Here is a 16,605-nt window from a genome sequence, read left to right on the forward strand (position 1 = left end):
ATATATCCCTTTAGAGAAGTTATAAAACCAATTTCTGAAACACCTCACATGAACCACGGGAAGAAAAGCTCCAAAAGCAAGAATATGCTTCACAAGCCTTCAGAAATATATCCAAACTAGCCACTTCACTTCCATAGAGGCTCCCAAGTATTCCCATTATCAATCAGTTTTCCAATACAACCAAGATTGCTGTTGAGGCAGAAAGCAGTGAGTGGCACATAAAAGCTAGTGACTCATCCACCCATACAATGAACTCTAAGTAGACAGAACACACCCCTAACATGGCAAATCCTCCTGGAGTTTGCAGTTGGCCCTGTACTAAGGCCCCTGTAAACTCTTGAAGGATTGGCTACATCAGGGAGGTGTGGCCTAATAATCAAAGGAGTTCCTGCTACAAAAAAAAGTCCTGGTGGATTCTTTTTCTACGTTTGTTATTTACTAAAAGATCTTTTAGGCTGCCTTTTCATCTTCATGTAGAATGCATGCCAAACAGACTTTCTGATCTGAGTCATGGTGGAACCTGTTTCTAAATAAACATAGTGAGGATGGCTGCCTGTAGCAGGAACTCCTTTGATTATTAAGCCACACCTCCCTGATGTAGCCAATAGGGATGTGCAAAAAAAAAAAATTCGGATTGACACGGATTCGGAAGTATACGGGGGGGGGGGGGAATTCGGAATCCCTGTATACTCCTGAATACCGCATTCGGAATAGCTGCATATACAGTAGATGCACGGCTATTACCGAATATACGGCCCTATTATACCCTATGGGCCATTGAAATCAATGGCAAATAGGGTATATTTGAAGCCGCATGGAGGGGAGGGGGTTTGCGATAGAGCCCCCAAATTTGCAGGGAACCTGCAGGGGACTCTCCCCTCCAACCCCTCCAAGTCCCAAAAAGATTGGGCCAGGGGATCCCATTCCAGGGGCACCCAAAGAGGGTGCCCCTATTCCATCATTATACCCTATGGGCCATTGAAATCAATGGCAACATAGGGCATAATTAGAGGCTACTGGGGGGCAGGGGGTTTGAGGGAGAGCCCCCAAATTTGCAGGGGACCTGCAGGGGACTCTCCCCTCCAACCCCCCCAAGTCCCCAAAAGATTGGGCCAGGGGGTCCCTGTCTTTGGGCTCCCCAAAAGGCCCATTGCTAACAATGATAATTAGCCACTTCCTCACTGTAATTGTCGTGGGAAAAGTGGCTCTGGGGAGCAGGGGGTTTTGAGGAGAGCCCCCCAAACTGCTGTGCAGCTTCAGGGCACTGTCCCACACAAAACCCACAAGGCCAAAAAAAATTGGACCAGGGGGTCCAATTCCTGGGGCACCCAAAGCCAAACCTAACTTCACACCAGATAATCTCTATAGGACCCAAATGCACTACATCCCTCTATCTACTCTATGAACCCTGCAAGGCAGGCCTGGAAGCAATATAAAACCCAGTTGCCAACGTCACTGCCACACAAAACACAATCTGCTCAAGGTCTGCTCTGCAGACCTGGCTGCAGCAAACCCAGATGCCATCTCTCCAGCCCTGCCCCAAACAACACGGGGAGAGCTGGCCAACCACAACAAACCTGCTGGTTCTGGGTCTCTCACCCAGGTGCCAGCTTCCCTGCCACAGAACACACAATCTACAGATGCCAGCTCTCCAGCCCTGCCCCAAACAACACGGGGAGAGCTGGCCAACCACAACAAACCTGCTGGTTCTGGGTCTCTCACCCAGGTGCCAGCTTCCCTGCCACAGAACACACAATCTACTCTATAAAAACAAGAAAGTGACCCAGCCCACACACACCCTCACCAACCCCCACACCAACCAGAGGCAATTTAAAAAAACCAAAACAAAACCAGCAGAATCACAAAAGACCAAGTGTTAAAAAAGTGGCCTTTTAAACAATGGAAATTAGGCCAAACAGCACCCCCCCCCAAGAACCCAAAGAAAAGAGTAACAGCAGCAGCACAACACAGCAGCAACAAATCAAACACTGAATACTTTTAGAACAGTAAAAAAATAACTTTTAACAATACAGGAACTTTGCCAACCCCTCCCCCCCAAAAAAACCCTTCACCCTAACCCCAAGAAATCCAAGCCACCCAAATCAGGAGAAGTAAAAGGACACTGCACTTTTAAAAGTCCTCTCACTAAATTAAGATATGGGCAAATTGGCAAACCCCCCCACCCCAGGCCCCCTCCCCAAGCAGAAACCCCCAAATAAGCTACCCCACCACCACCCAAATCAGGATCAGTAAAGGGACTCTAAGTCTTTAAAAAAGTCCTTTTACCAACAATAAATAAAAACAAGAACCCCAAGAGTGGCTTACCTTGTCTTCTCTAGTCCAGGGAAGTCTGGTAAGGCTGAGTGAGAGAGCTGCAGGCAGCAGTTTAAGTCAAGGGCCAGCCAGCCCTTTGCACAATCTCTCACACACAGCAGCAATGGAGGAGTCAGTACAGCCAGGAAGGAAGACTCCTTAAAAAGCCCTTCAAAGCATGCATTTGCAATGCATTTTGCAAATGCATGCTTTGGATTGGCTGCTGGGGCTCCTCTTCTCCCTTCCCCCCCTCCCTGATCCCAGGGAAAGGTGGGAAGAGGCCACTAAAGGCACGAAAGTAGGCAAGCAGCTCCTTTGAAGCTGCAGAAGCTACTTTGCCGCCTTTTGAATTGACAGCCGTATACTTACGAATAGCTATTCGTAAGTATACGGCGAGCCGTATTCGGCTGCCGTATAATGGGCGCCTATGGGGATCGGCTGCAGCCTATTCCGCATACAGCCGAATCAGTGCTGATTCGGCTGTAAATACGGTTCGGCCAAACCGAATGCACATCCCTAGTAGCCAATCCTCCTAGAGTTTACAGGGGCCTTAGTACAGGGCCTACTGCAAACTCCAGGAGGATGTGCCATATTAGGGGTGTGTGGCCTAATATGCAAAGGAGTTCCTGCTACAAAAAAAGTCCTGAAATCCACAAACTGTTTTACCAGGGTCTAGCCTTCTATTAGGATACTCTGTGAAATTGTCCTGTGTTTTATTAGGGTTGCAAATCCCCAGGTAGGGGCAGGGGATCCCCTAGTTTGGAGGCCCTCCCCCCCGCTTCAGGGTCATCAGAAAGTGTGGGGGAGGAGAGGGAAATGTCTGCTGGGAACCCTATTATTCCCTATGGTGACTTACTCCCATAGGAAATAATGGAGAATTGATCTGTGGGTATCTGGGGCTCTGGGCTGTGTGTGTTTTTTTTAGATAGTTGCACTGAATTTTCAGTATAGCATACAGTGCCTCTCCCCAAAATACCACCCAAGTTTAAAAAAAGATTGGATCAATTCTATGAGCCCCAAAGAAAAGTGCCCCTATCCTTCATTATTTCCGCTGGAAGGAAGGCTCTTAAAAAGGTATAAGGTCCCTTTAAATGTGATGGCCAAAACTCCCTTTGGAGTTCAATTATGCTTTTCATGCCCTTGTTCCTGGCTCCACCCCCAATGTCTCCTGCCTCCACCTTCAAAGTCTCTTGGTTCCACTCCCAAACTCCCCAGATATTTATTGAATTAGACTTGGCAACCCTATGTTTTATTAATATATATTTAATTGCTTTAAAATGATATATGAAATGTATTCTATATTTGTATTATTTTGGTTGATTCCCCCTGACAAATCTGCATTGCAAAACATGTAGGGGTTATATAATTATTAAAGATTATTTCCTTTGTACCATTTGTCTTTTCATTTTGATTTGGTGTGTCCCTCCTTTTCTTCATGCACTCACTTAACCAAATCTGCTTATTATGTCTAGCCATGTGTGACAGACTACACTTTAAAAAAGCTTAGAAGTGCTCTACAAAGAGCTAAAGGACTGTGAAGGGTTAATTCCTCTTAGAAACAGGGGTCCTTGAGTGACAGGGTGCTCCAAACAATCTGATTGGTTAGCATCAGCTGAGCAAGAAAGTCTTGAGAGCTACATTCTAAGGAGATATTTAGTCAGATTTCTGCCTTGACTGAGTTGAGTACTGACAGTTTCAGAATTCAGCCATAAATGAGAGCAATTTAACACAGACAGGAGAACTGGGGAAAAGTTGGCAAAGAAGTTTAGGGAGTACACAAAGACTCCCATTTGGGCCAAGGAAAGGGGATAGATAGAGAGAAAGGATAACATTTCCTATTCAGTTAAACAGGGAGTTAGCTTTGAAGAGTGGAGATCCCTGGTCTGATGTGGTTAGAAACTGCCCTTAGAGACCTTAAGAGTCAGTAAAAAACTCAAGGTGACTACTGGTGTTTTAAGAGAAGGGGGTTGGATACTGGAAAGGGTGTACCAGCCTTCGGAAATCAAAAGAGTCAGAGAATACTCAAAGAAAGTGTGCTGGAATGTTTGGAAAACAGTGAAGCAAAAGCCTCTCAACATGAAGATTTAAGTGACTGTGAAAAGCTTAAGAAACTCTCATTAGACTGAACTAAAGTCTGTGCATGTAATGGTTTTACATCAGAAATTTCAACCCCTGATTTCACCTGACTTTCCCCCTCTATGTTAAATAAAATATTATGTTATTTTTGAATCACAAAATGCTACGACTGCTATTTAAGCTGTTTAAGTTAAAGCTTGCTCATGATCGTTTCCTCAGGTTCTTGAGTTGAGCCAACAGTCAAAATATTGTATTGTAACAGGGTGGGAAGTCTGGAGTTCTTTAGCAAAGAAGAAAACACATTACTAGGGTGGCTCAGTCAGTAAAGGGAAAGAAAAATTGAAATAAAGTATTGCCTCTGAGGAGAGGCCATCATACCATGTTGCACATATATTCACAGACATAATGCAAAGAACACCAGGACAATATGTAACTGTACAAAGCACATACACACCTGCAAATCCAAATCCTTTGCTAAAATATGTCCATAAAATAAGGCTCAGTTCACAGTACAAACAACTGCACACATGACCTGGGAGGCTGGTCCATATGGCAAACCTGCAGTGTAAAGCAGCTGCTGCTTTGGTTCCAGTGATTTTCTCCATACCTTGTTTTTGGAAGGTTGCAACTGCATGGCAAAAATATGTGAATAGCCAAAGGTGTTGCCTACTGAATCAGAAGCCTCATGAACCAAACCAGTTTGTTTGGCAGCTAAACTTTTTTTTTCATTTTGAAAAAGTCTTTATTTAAACATATGCATCACATATACCAACATTGCAAATATAAATATCAATGTAATATCAATATAATATCAATGTAATATCAATGTAATATCAATATGATAAATCCAGCTAAAGTAAGTTGTTCACAAACCGGCATACTACAAATCACAGGCATACTACAAATCACAAACTGAACCAAACTTCATTTTCCCAGTTCATGCCCATCCCTAGTTAACTGGTCACAATTATATGACTGGAACACATTTCATACTCTCCTGGATATCCAGAAGAAACTCCTCTTGGAGTAAGTATCTTGGCACAAATGCCAAAGCATGCCAAGGTGATGAATATGTAACTAAACACTACCATTCTACACAAAGTATTGTCGAGCTGTTACATACTTTGTTACATTTGTGCGTGATGCAGAAACCTGTTTCAGTTATGGCACTGAAAGTTATCTAGCCGGCTTTTCAATGCAATTTCACCCATTTTCTCTCCGTAGCGTATACCATCCCAATGGCTTCTGTTCATGCAGGTCCCATGATTCTAAGCATAGCATTTTTTGGATGGTTCAGGATTATGCCCCTTCCTTATTTATGGTAGAAAAAATTGGTTGGATCCAATCCAGTGTTCATTCAAGATCTTGTTTCATCAGGGATTATGGGTTGAACCCAGTGAAAGAGCCCACAGAAGAAGCTGATGGAGTGGATCTTGTTCTCTACCTCCCCTTCCACCAGACAGCCTGTTTGTCCTAAAACTTTTCTCTGAGGATGGGAAGGCATTGCAGAAAAAATGTGCCACAGGATAGGACATTGCACTGACAATAGAGAATCTAATTAATTCACCTCTTTCTCTGTCCGCTCGCAGTTTGCATCATCAGAGGAGGGAGAGGGGGGGAATTTTGCCTGATTCCCTCAGTCACCATAGCAACCCATCCTTTGGGGCATTTTGCTGGTAAGGCTCTCTCCATCCCCAGATGTCTTGGGACAAATGGTTGCTTAGGGAGGGGGAAGGCAGGAAAGGATTCACCTTGCCAACAATTCTTTCCATGAATTCTTCTGCTGGATCCAACCCTATGTATTGTGTGTGCATGCGGGACGGGGGTTATATGTGTATGTGTAGCAGTGGCAGAGATGAGTCAGTATTTTAAAGTTTTTGATTAGGTGTTATGTATGTGGACTCAAGGGAAGGTTTTGGTGTTTCTGCCTGGCTCATTGGAGCCATATGGACTGAGCTTGGGGACTTGGGAACAAAGGGCTGTAGAATTCAAACCCCTGCAGCCCAGGACCAATCACAAGCCCCCGCCAGTTTGAATGACCCAATAACGTGCTTGCATGGGAACCCAGAGATGTATATAAGTTCAGCCCGTGGACCCCAACACCAGTCTTGTATTGTAACTTTTTACTATGTGATTCCTATTAAAGAGCCTGTTATCACTTACTCCGAGACTCTGCCATGCATAGAACCCACTATATTATATTAGGGTTTCATATTCCCTAAATCTTCCTTCCAAATTGCTTACAAAGAATTCTTCAGGAACCAGCATTAATACACTACTATAGGAATATATATGTAATACAGCAAGTGATTTGTTCAACATTCTCAAGGGTGACGGAGTCATAATATGCTGTCCTGAATAATATCTGGACTGAATATTCAGATTATGTTGACTAAAGGAAACCATCAGTGACACATTTCATTGTTAAGGCCACAGTTTGTAGCATGCTGAACTTGTGCTATGGAGAAAAAACGTTTTACATATATTGCAGAGGTGTGATAATTGTAGGAGAGCCACACCATCCTAAGTTCACAAGTCAATGGGGTTAGAAGTGTACAGCCATTTAGGATCAGGTGTGCAGCCTAGACTGAGGACTTGGCAATATTTTCCCCACTGAAGCATAAATGTTTCAGACAACACAGGGAACCAGTATGTGGAAGCTACCTGTTGAGATGTGTTTTACATCCATGCTTAAATCAGCAGATTCTTATGCGTGCTGTCAAATTTATATAAATGGTGAAGGAATGTACAGATGGAAATGCATAGGGAGTCATTATTAGACTCCACTAAAGAAAACCTCTTGGATTGGCTGATTTTTGGTTGATTAGGATTGGCCTAATTTTAAAACACTAGTAGAGATCCATGTTTCCTCTAAACTTTACAGGATTGCTTCATATGAATGTGCTATAAAATCTCCTTAACAGCCAGGACCCACGTACCTTCAGGAACACCTCTCCTGGTATACCCCAAGAGAACCTTGTACTCTGGTGACCAACATCTGCTGGTGGTCCCTGCCTGAGGACATCTGGCTGTCCTTGACCAGGGCCAGGGTCTTCTTTGCAGTGGCCCCAATTTTATGGAACTGTCTGCCAAATTCCATCTGGAGCCTACAGGACTTATTACCATTTCACAGAGTCTGTAAGGCAGAGATGTTCTGCTAGATGTTTGGTTGAGGGCAGGTAGAGTTTCATCTTGGCATTCCCACTTCTACTTTCACCTCCTCCCCCCAGTGAAATAGCAGCACCACCAGGTTTCAGATGCCATCTTTTTTGGAACTGTAATATTTTATGTTTAGAATTTAGTTTTATTTGTTTGTAAATTATAATTTTGTTGTTAACCGCCTGGAGCCTGGCTATTGGGAAGGGAGGTCAAAATTACAAATAAATAAATATAAATAAATTCTGTTTCAGATCCTTATTTATTTTGGTTTGATTTCTATCCTACCCTTCCCACAAGCAGGCTCAGGATGGGTTACAGAGTCACATAAGATCTTAACAATAACAATATATTAAATCAGGCAATTAAAACAGCATCCATATCATAGTAGAAACACAAAGCAACAATAGATAGGCAGAATGCCTCAATAGTGATGCTCAGTTTAGGCTGGATAGAAGCCAGAGTTGTCAATGTGGGAGACTGGGATGAATATGGATGTCTGCCACCTTATCTGAAATCCTGGCAGAACAGCTCCATTTTGCAGGCACTCCAGAATTGATCCCAAAGGCCCTGATCTCATGTGGGAGCTTGTTCCAATAGGCTGGGGCTAGGGCAGAGAAAGCCCTGGGCCTAGCTGAGGCTAGCCAGACATCCTTGGGACTGCTGATAACTAAAAGATGTTGATTTGTTGAGAATGAGCACTTTGAAGGCCACATATGGGGACAGGTGGTCCTTAGGTCTTGGATGCCTCATACTTTACTTTTGGTCCTGCAAGATGTTGTGGAAGATGAAAAGAACTGCTGAGTTCCAACCGAGCCTTAGGAAAATGGAGAGGAGTATACCACAAACTAACTACAGAACTGGAAAGGAGGGCTGTTGAAGTATTAAATAGGGCTAGCCCTCCATCCCTAGCAGCTAGTTTGTCTTGGACAATTTAGATCTACAAAGAATTTACTAAGTATACAAAACCTTTTCCCATCTTTAGGCTTCACTGTTTTCTTTCAAGGTTGTTTAACACCAATTTTTATTTATTAAAGGAATATTTACATTGTAGTGCCTTTTAAATGGTACGAGCTATACAAAAGAGGTTGAACTTCTGATACAAGAGGCAAACTGTACTATTGAAACATGTACTAGCATACACTTTATTACCATACAAGGCCATTCTGCATTCTTGCTGGTAACCTTTTATTGCCTCCCTAAGTTTTCCAGACTCCTGCCAAACATCTTGAAATCCATGGAATGATTACAAAGCTTTATAAATATAAGTTTCAGATCTGACTTTGCCATTCCGAACTAAAATGGCACAAAATATTTAAAAAGAGTCAAGAATTCGCTTTCATTTGGTGGTCAGAAATAGACTGTTATATATGAATGTCATTTCAATATTTGTTAGAACTAACTCGTTTCATGCAGATTTTAAAGAAAAACATTGTATTTTAGGTAACAATACCCAAGGTATCCAGAAATAAAATACTGTCTAATTATATTTGATCTCCTTTTCTGGGAACTCACTTTCTCAGATAGGGTGGCCAACTCCAAGTGGGGTCTGGAGTTCTCCCAGACTTACAACTGGTTTCCAGACTACAGAGATATGTTCCCCAGGGAAAATAGCAGTTTCAAATGACACCATGGCATTCAGTCTCTGCTGAGTCCTCTGCAAATCCTGCTCTCTATAGGCTCCATTCACAAATCTCCAGGGACTTCTCAATAGAGTTGGCAAATCTTTTGTATTACACCTTCCTCACTAGCATTTGCATAGTGCCCATAAATGCATTTCCCCCCCAGGCCTTTGGCTTCAACTCGATGGCTCTGTTCAGAGATGATCCAACCTATGGTTCAACTAGACCCTGGAAGAGAGTCAGTTTGGTGTAGTGGTTAAGTGTGTGGACTCTTATCTGGGAGAACCAGGTTTGATTCCCCACTCCTTCACTTGCAGCTGCTGGAATGGCCTTGCAGAGCTATCCTTGAAAGGGCAGCTTCCGGGAGAGCTCTCTCAGCTCCACCCACCTCTCAGGGTGCCTGTTGTGGGGGAGGAAGGTAAAGAAGATTGTAGGCCACTCTGAGATTCAGAGAGAAGGGCAAGATATAAATCCAATATCTTCTTTAAAACAACAACAACAAAACCAAAAAGTAAACTCAGGTTTAATTGCATGCCCATTGTGGTACACCAGACCATTCTGCTTAATGCCTAGGGCCCATTCTCCAGCTAAGCAATAATGGCAGTACCGCTGGTGTCAGCACGTGCAGGAGAAGGCAACATGTTTATGGCCCTTATCACCTCTCATAGCTGCACAGCCACCAGCTGAATCCATGAGATTCTCCCAATGCTGTTGTGTCTAGGCTTACATCAAGCATTGTTTGGTCAAGTACCACTCCTCCCCGCCCCCCCCCCCCCCGGTGTGCTGAGAAACCAAAATCTTCAAAGATAGTGTAATGTACTGAGAACCGAGACGGTGTGAAGGCAACATAGTTTAATCAGAAGTACATCACAAAGAGAGGGAGCACGCGGGCCGGGCCCCGCTTTTATACATTACCCGGAACAGCCCCCTCATCCGACCAGGCCAATCCTGGCCGGTCAAACTTCCCTCCACAGATCTTGATGGGCGGGGCATCAGGCGAGCTCCATCCGGGGACCCAAGGGTCGCCTTCAGTCATGATCGCCATGCGGCCCGATCACTTATGTTCAATACATAACAGATAGACATGGCCTTGTCTGCTGTACTCAGGATGGCATATAAGATTATTCAATTTCAGAGGGCGTTTGGTGAAGGGTGACCTGTTTTGACAGATCTGGCTGTGTATTTTTAACTCGTACATTTTTTTTTATCTTGTTGATATAAGGTTGCCAGCCCCCAAGTCCTGGTGGGGTATCCCCTGGTTCCAGGGGCTTCTCCCCACTGTGGAGCAGCTGGCAGGCTGGGGAAACCCTGACCCTAAACAGGGATGTTGCTGCATGACCTCCCTGATGCAATGACATCACCTGGAAGAACTCAGTTGCTGTATAGCACCTAGCTTTTGAGATTCTTTATAAATGAATATATTATTTTAAGGGAATATCTCCCACGACCAACCTAAGCACTCAGATCAGATGCACCTACAGCCTAGATCAGGGAAACCATGAGTTGGATCCAACCAGCTTTTCTACTGGTGAAGAAGAAGAGTTGGTCATCTTGAGAGGTATGCTGTCTACCAGGTGCACACATCTAAGATGTGATAGAAAGGGTAGGGAGACTTATCCTTTCTTGCTTATCCATGTGGGAACAAATGATACTGCCTGGCACAGCTCAGAAGGTACTAAAAGAGACCATGCGCTTCTAAGTAAAAAGGTAAAGGACCCAAGAGTGCAGGTTGTGTTTTTGTCAGTTCTTCCTGTCAAACACAGTGGCTTAGGAAGGGGAAGAAGAATACTGCTAATAAATGACTGACTGTATAGATGGTGTCATTAGGAAAGGCTTGGTTTTTTGAACTATGCCTTATGCTTTTGAGATGAAGCTCTTCTATCAGGAGATGGTTTGCACCTCATGAGGGTAGGATAACGTGTTTAGTAAGAGCCTTGCAACCCTGATAAGGAGGGCTTTAAACAAAATCCTATGGAGACTGACAAATTCAAAGCCTATTATGATGCCATTAGCTGTCAAGAACAGTAAAGGGGAGTGACATATTCTAGAAAACATTAACTCACAGGAAAGTACAGAAATGAAAAACTCAAGGGAACATAAACCATGGATTCTGATGTCTCTACACTAATGGACAGAGTATGGGAACAAGCAGGAGGAACGTGAAGCCTTAATGCAGTAAGGGGACTGTGACCTAATAGGCATTATGGAAACTTGGCGGAATGACACTCAGAATTGGAGTACAACTTGTTTAAAAGGGATAAACAAATATGGAAGGGGGGAGGAGTAACTATATGTAAAGGAGGTATATGCTTGTGAGGAAATATGTGAATTTGAGCATGGAAGTTCAGTTGAGAGCCTTTGGGTAAAAATAAAAGGAGTAAGAAATAACAGCAATATTATGGTGGAGGTCTGCTATAGACCACCAAGCCAGACAAAGGGGATGAGATCTTCCTAGAAGAGATAACAAAGTTCTCAAAGAGATGGGACACAGTGTTCATGAGAAATTTCAATTACCTGGGTATCTGTTGGGAGTCCAACTCTGCTAAAAATAAAAGATCAAATAAATTCCTGACCAATCTTACTGACAACTTCATTTTCTGAAAGTGGAGAGTGAAACAAGGGGATCTTCTATCTCAGATTTGATTTTCACCAACAAGGAAGAATTGATTGAAGAAGTAGAAATAGTGGGCACCAGTGTTCCCTCTAAGCTGAGTTAGTGTGAGCTAGCTCACAATTTTTTAGCCTCCAGCTCACACACTTTTGTCTCAGCTCAGGAAAAATGGCCCTAGAGCAAACTAATCGATGCAGTAGCTCACAACTTTAATGCCAGTAGCTCACAAAGTAGAATTTTTGCTCACAGGACTCCATAGCTTAAAGGGAACATTGGTGGGCACCCTGGGCTGTAGTGACCATGTAATTTTGGAATTTACAGTCTTGGAGAAGAGAAAATGTATGTAGTCAGACTGTAGGTCAGACTTCAGGAAAGCAAATTTTGACAAACTTAGGCAGGGTAGTATCCTATGGTCAGAAATACCTAAGGAGAAGGGAGTTCAAGAGGGGTAGGATTTTCTTAAAAATGAAATACTGAAGGCACAATCACAAATGATTCCTATAAGAAGGGAAAATGGGAGGAGCTTAACAAAGCCAAGGTGGCTCCATAAACAGCTTTCTAAAGATTTGAGAAATATAAAAGACTCATTGAGGAAATGGAAGGGCCTTCTAACCAAGGATGAATATAAACAAATGACCAATGCTTGTATAGGGATAGTTAGGAAAGCTAAAGCTACGTATGAGCTTAGGCTAGTAAGAGATGCTAAAACAACAACAAGTGTTATTTTCTTATGTTCAAAGTATGAAAAAGAGCAAGGATATGGTAGGCCCATTGTGGGGACAGGAAAGTGAAATTGTAATAAGTGATGAAAAGAGGGCAGAACTGCTCAATTCCTACTTTTCTTTAGTCTTCTCTTGGGAGGGAAATGGTACTCAACATGGCAAAAACAGAACACATGATGAGGGAAGGGAATTGCAGTCTAGAATCAGCATAGGGGTAGTACATAAACACCTAGGGCGTTTTCCTACAGAGCTTACGTCGCAAATGTAAACTGCGTCGCAAATGCGTCGCAAATGTAAATTTGCGTCGCAAATGTAAACTGCTAAAAACCAGTTTACGTTAGCGGCGCAAAAGCCGCGGCTCTTCCTGGTTCTGCGGAGCAGTTGGTGGGAAATCCGTGCAGACGCTGCGCGGTGAAGAAGGACGTCGCTCTGCAGTAAGCTCTGTGGGAAAACGCCCCTAGTTTCTTTAAAGGAAACTAAGTCCGCGGGCCAGACGAACTGCATCAGAGAATACTGAAAGAACTCACAGATGTAATTTCTGAGTCTCTGACCATTATGTTTGAGAATTCTTGGAGAACAGGTGAGGTGCCAGAAGATTGGAGGCAGGCAAATGTTGTTCTCATCTTCAAGAAGGGGAAGAAAGGGCCAGGTTAACTACCAAGCTATCAGCTTGCTGAGCATACCTGGAAAAGTTTTAGAAGAAATCATTAAACGGTCAGTCCTTGAGCATTTAGAAAGGATGGCTGTGATCAGTAACAGCCAGCATGGGCTTCACAAAAACCAGTCACGTCAAACTAACCTTATCTCTCTTTTTTAAAGAAAATTATTATCTTGCTGGATCAGGGGAATCCTGTAGACATAGTTTATCTTGATTTCAGTAAGGCTTTTGATAAGATTCACCATAATATTCTTGTTGACAAGTTGGTAAAATGTTATTTGGATCTTATTACTGTTAGGTGGATCTGTAACTGGTTGACACATTGCACCCAAAGATTGGAGAGGAGTGACAATTTGAGTGCTTCAGAGATCTGTCCTGTGACCTGTTTTGTTCAACACCTTTATAAGTGATTTGGATGAAGGAATAGAGGGAATGCTTATTCCTTGTTAACAAGTTGGTAAAATGTGGTTTGGATCCTGTTACCATTAGGTGGATCTGTAACTGGTTGACAGATTGCACCCAAAGAGTGCTTGCGAATGGTTCCTCATCCTCTTGGCGAGGAGTAACAAGTGGAGTGCCTCAGGGATCTGTCCTGGGACCTGTTTTGTTCAACATCTTTATCAATGATTTGGATGAAGGAATAGAGGGAATGCTTATTAAATTTGCAGATGATACTAAATTGGGAGGGGTTGCAAACACAGAAGAAGACAGAAACAGGATACAGGATGACCTTGACAGGCTGGAAAACTGGGCTAAAACCAATAAAATGAATTTTAACAGGGATAAATGTAAAGTTTTGCATTTAGGTAGGAAAAATCCAATGCATGGTTATAGAATGGGGGAGACTTGTCTTAGCAGTAGTATGTGTGAAAAGGATCTAGGGGTCTTCGTAGATCATACGCTGAACATGAGTCAACAGTGTGATGCGGTGGCTAAAAAGGCAAATGCAATTTTGGGCTGTATCAACAGAAGTATAGTGTCCAGATCACGTAATGTGATGGTATCGCTTTACTCTGCTCTGGTAAGACCTCACCTGGAATATTGTGTTCAGTTTTGGGCAGCACATTTTAAGAAGGATGTAGACAAGCTGGAACGGGTCCAGAGGAGGGTGATGAAGATGCTGAGGGGTCTGAAGACCAAGTCATATGAGGAAAGGTTGAAGGAGCTGGGGATGTTTAGCCTGGAGAGGAGGCGACTGAGGTGATACGATCACCATCTTCAAGAACTTGAAGGGCTGTCACGTGGAGGATGGTGTGGAATTGTTTTCTGTGGCCCCGGAAGGTAGAACCAGAACCAATGGGTTGAAATTAAATCAAAAGAGTTTCCAGCTCAACATTAGGAAGAACTTCTAGAGCGATTCCTCAGTGGAACAGGCTTTCTCGGGAGGTGGTGGGCTCTCCTTCCTTGGAGGTTTTTAAACAGAGGATAGATAGCCATCAGACAGCAATGAAGATCCTGTGAATTTAGGGGGCGGTGTATGTGAGTTTCCTGCATTGTGCAGGCGTTTGGATTAGATGACCCTAGAGGTCCCTTCCAACTCTATGATTCTATGATTAAATCTGCAGATAAGTTTAAATTGGGAGGGGTAGCAAATACAGTAGCAAGAGACAGAGAGGATACAGGATAATCTGGATAGGCTGGAAAATTGGGCTAAAACAAATAAAATTAATTTTAACAGGGATAGATGTAAAGGTCTGCATTTAGGTAGGAAAAATCCCATGCATAATCAATTATAGGATGAGGGAGATTTGTGCAAAAAGGATCTGGGGTCTTAGTGGACTTTACATTGAGCACGAGTCTAGGCTTCCCAATCCCCAGATCCCAGTGGGGGATCCCCAGTTTTGCAGACTCCTTCACACCCCCAGTCAGCTGGCCACTGAGGGGAAGCCCTGTCCCAACAGCCACCATGTGCCTTTCCACTTCAGAAAGATAGAGGAGGCTTGGAAATTGCTTGCTTTTAAGAAGGTGTGTGTGCCTTTAAATGTGTAGAAGCCAGGCTGAATGGGGATGGGGTGAGCTGGCAGAACAACATGACTGCTCCCAGTGAAACGAAGGGAAACCAGCACAACAAACGGAGGCTTTGTTTTACATTCCTTCTAGAAGTCATTTGCACAGTAAAATGGAGTGTAAAGAGTAAACTAGAACCTTTGGTATCCCTGTGTTAGTCTGAAGAGCTTGGTTGAATATACAGCAGATGGTTACATTCAACAACTCTGTGAGTAAATTGCCCAAGTAAGATAACGAAAGTGTGGGATTGCGAATTGTTTCTTTTGGCTGCTTTGTGTGTGTGTTTTGTGTGTGTGTGTGTGTGTGAGAGAGAGAGAGAGAGAGAGAGAGAGAGAGAGAGAGAGAGAGAGAGAGAGAGAGAGAGAACGTGCAGCTGTTGGGGATGAGGAAATTAAGTCTGTATCCAGGGGAACTGCACTGCTGTATTTTTTTAAATTTATTTTAGGGAATGGGAAAGTCTCCTGGCTCCACTCCCAAAGTCCCCAGATATTTTCTGAGTTAGATTTAGCAACCCTACACGAGTCAGCAGCGTGATGTGGCAGTTAAAAAGGGCTGTATGTTTAGCCTGGAGAGGAGATAACTGAATTGTCTAAATACTTGAAGGGGGTGTCATATAGAGGATGGTGTGGAATTGTTTTCTGTTGCCCCAGAAGGTTGAACTAGAACCAGTGGGTTGAAATTAAATCAAATGAGTTTTCTACTAAACATTAGGAAGAACTTCCTGATAGCTGAAGCAGTTCCTTAGTGGAACAGGATTCCCCAGGAGGTAGAATTATTTCCACAAATTGAAATTTCATTCTCAGAATGGTACCCTCCCTCAACAGAGCTTTGCACCAAATTTGAAATAGGAGAGAATGCAATAGTGTATAAAAAGAATCTCTCTTGAGACAAGGTGTAGTGACTGGTACATCGTTTTCTCCACAGGATAGGAGCAGTTTCTCTTATTCTACTTTTTAAAATGCCTCTGAAGCTATCTGTATTCATACTACTTCATTCAATAGCAGTGTTCTGAGCCATTGTCTTAATTATAAATAAGAGGTATAAATAAGAGGTATTTCTTCTTCCAACTGAGTTCAAATTATCACATGATGAACATCCATTTAGAAAGACCCTTGGGTAAAAATCACATTTCTTGGAACAGATGATCAACAAGGGATTGAGACACAGCATCGCCGTAGCCACGGTGGGGCTCGGGAGGGGCACGGCCCCACCTTTCAACCCTCCCCTCCAACTATGTGGCCCCTGCATTCAGTCCTGCTCACCATCGTGCATTTCTTCTGCCTCGTAGCGTCATGTTGAGCAAATTTTGCCCGGCGCTGTTGCTGCTGCTCTGATTCAGCAGCACTTTCTTCCTGTTTGCAAAGCATGCAGGAAAGGAGGGAGGCTATCCAATCAACAAGCGGCTCCAGCAAGACTTCCTCCAATCAAAGGCTGGCTGGC

This window comes from Heteronotia binoei, chromosome 8 (genome assembly GCF_032191835.1).
Source record: "Heteronotia binoei isolate CCM8104 ecotype False Entrance Well chromosome 8, APGP_CSIRO_Hbin_v1, whole genome shotgun sequence".
Lineage (NCBI taxonomy): Eukaryota > Metazoa > Chordata > Lepidosauria > Squamata > Gekkonidae > Heteronotia > Heteronotia binoei.